This window comes from Sorex araneus, chromosome 6, assembly GCF_027595985.1.
Source record: "Sorex araneus isolate mSorAra2 chromosome 6, mSorAra2.pri, whole genome shotgun sequence".
In the NCBI taxonomy this organism is placed as follows: Eukaryota; Metazoa; Chordata; class Mammalia; order Eulipotyphla; family Soricidae; genus Sorex; species Sorex araneus.
The window spans coordinates 88,512,372-88,515,055 of NC_073307.1; the positions used below are offsets into that span (position 1 = coordinate 88,512,372).

The window sequence follows — 2,684 nt, forward strand, 5'->3', positions numbered from 1 at the left end:
ATGCCTAAAATCCAGAGAAATGACGGAGGTGAGGTGCTGACCTTGCACACAGCTGACTCCAGTTTGGTCCCCAGCACCACACAGGAACCCCCCAAGCACTGCCAGAGTCACTCCTAAGCACAGAGCCAGGAGTGACCCAAAGCTAAAAAAGAAAGAAAACATCAAAGAATAAGCCATGGCCCGTGGATGAGACTCAAGCGGCAGGGGACGTGGCCAGCATGTGTGAAATGTACAGTTCACTCCTAGCACTGCACGGCCACCACTGGGTGTGGCCCCTCTTCAAAAGAAAAAGCGGGGGGGGGGGGGCGCTGGAGCTATAGCACAGCGGTTGGGTGTTCGCCTTTCACACCTCGGACCCGAGTTCGATTCCTCCACCCCTCTCTGAGAGCCCGGCAAGCTCCCCGTGCGTATTGGATATGCCAAAAACAGTAACAATAAGTCTCTCAATGAGAGATGTTACTGGTGCCCGCTTGAACAAATCGAGCAACAGGGCGACAGTGACTACAGTGCTTCTAAGACAGTCACAATATCAATATTTAAAAAAAAAAGAAAAAGCAGGGGGGCTGGAGTGATAGGACAGTGGGGAGGGCGTTTGCCTTGCACACAGCCGACCAAGGTTCAATTCCCAGTATCCCATATGGTCCCCCGAGCACCGCCAGGAGTAACTCCTTAGTGCAGAGCTGGGAGTAACCCCTGTGCACCGCCGGCTGTGACCCAAAACATAAAAAGAAAAAGCAAGACTGGAGCGATAAGGACAGTGGGGAGGGTGTTTGCTTTGCACAGGGCCAACCCGGGTTAGAGTCCCAGCATCCCATATAGTCCCCCGAGCACTGCCAGGAGTAACCCCTGAGCATCACTGGGTGTGACCTAAAATGCGAAAAAGAAAAAGCCTTGGGCACTCTTCCCTTCTGCAGCCTTGGCTGAAGTGGTAACTGCCCCAGTGAAATTCAATTCGTTCATGACTCCTGACTAGAGCAAGAACCGTAAGAGGCATTGCAACGCACATTTGTAGGAAGGTCACGTCTTCCCCTCTTTCCGGAGAGCTGAGAAGTAGAATGTGTGGTCCGTGCCCGTCCGGAAGACAATGGTGTTCAGGAGACCAGGGGCCACTGCAAAGGTCAGCAAATTGGCAGAGCAGCCCAGGTTTTCAGGAAGAAATACGTCATCTATGTTGAGTCCGGACTGAGGTGATAGCACAACGGGGAGGGCGTTTGCCTTGCACGTGGCTGCCCCGGGTTCGATTCTTCCGCCCCTCTCGGAGAGCCCGGCAAGTTCCCGAGACTCTCCTGCCCGCACGGCAGAGCCTGGCAAGCTCCCCGTGGCGTATTCGATATGCCAAAAACAGTAACAAGTCTCACAATGGAGACGTGACTGGTGCCCGCTCGAGCAAATTGATGAACAGCAGGGCGACAGTGTGACAGTGCTATGTTGAGTCCAGCGGGAGAAGGCCAGTGGCACAGTGGTCTGTCTGAGCAGTCACCCCCGTAAGGTGGTTATCACTAGACCAAAACAGGACAAAGAGCTCGAAAAGACGCTTGAATGCAAAGCGAAGCCTCACCACGCAGGAAAGGAGGGAAAAGGACAAATACAAGGAAGAAACACTTGAGAAGATGAAGATGCAGGAACCACGACATCGTATATGCAGCTTGATTAAAAACTGTACAATCTTAAAAGTCTCTGGAGCTAAAAATAACCATTGGTCGGGGCTGGAGTGATAGCATAGCGGGTAGGGCGTTTGCCTTGCACGCAGCCAACCCGGGTTCAAATCCCAGCATCCCATATGGTCCCCTGAGCACTGCCAGGAGTAATTCCTGAGTGCAGAGCCAGGAGTAACCCCTGTGCATCGCCGGGTGTGACCCAACAACAACAAAAAAATAAATAAAAATAAAAATAACCGTTGGTCATAGGTAAGCCTTCTGCGGTATTTTATCAAATCTCGTTAAGGAGAGATTCGATATTCTTGTTTATTTTTTGGTTCTGGGGCCACATCTGGCAATGCTCAGGAGTTACTCCTGGCTCTGTGCTCAGGGATCACTCCATGCAGGGCTTGGGGGAACCACATGGGGCGTTGGGAATTGAACCCCGGTCTTCCAGGCTCAAGAGCGCTACCCACTGTACTATCGCCCCACCCCGAGATTAGAGTCTTTGCTTAGGTGATGGTTCCAACGTGGAGCGCTAGAAAGGATTTTAGAGGGGTAGGGTAAGCTCTGGCAGGGACAAATCACCCTGAAGCGGGTGCATAGAATACAAAGAAGTGCCTTATCTCCTGTAGTGTCACTCCACCCTGCTTTTACAAGGCCTGCGTGACAACTGCCAGAGCAGCCGTTCCTCACCGGCTCCCTGGGACCCTTCCGTACCAGAATGGCCCTCCTGGGGCCGGAGCAGTGTGGTCAGCTGTGAACTGAGCACTTTCCAGAGAACGGCCTGCGGGTCTGAGGCAGGCCACGTCCTGCGGGTCACAGAGTGAAGGAAGCAAGTGCCTGTGTGCCAGTACCCTGCGCTTTTTTTTTTTAAGGCCACACCTAGGGGCCGGAGTGATAGCACAGCGGGTAGGGCGTTTGCCTTGCACGTGGCCGACCTGGGTTTGATCCCCGGCATCCCATATAGTCCCCCAAGCACCGCCAGGAGTAATTACTGAGTGCAAAGCCAGGAGTAACCCCTGAGCATCACTGGGTGTGACCCAA

The 2,684-nt window shown here is 53.3% G+C and overlaps 1 pseudogene; it reads left to right on the plus strand.

Moving 5' to 3' along the window:
- On the plus strand, window positions 1-2,467 carry LOC129405896 (60S ribosomal protein L26-like; annotated as a pseudogene).
- Window positions 2,468-2,684: the final 217 nt, after the last annotated feature.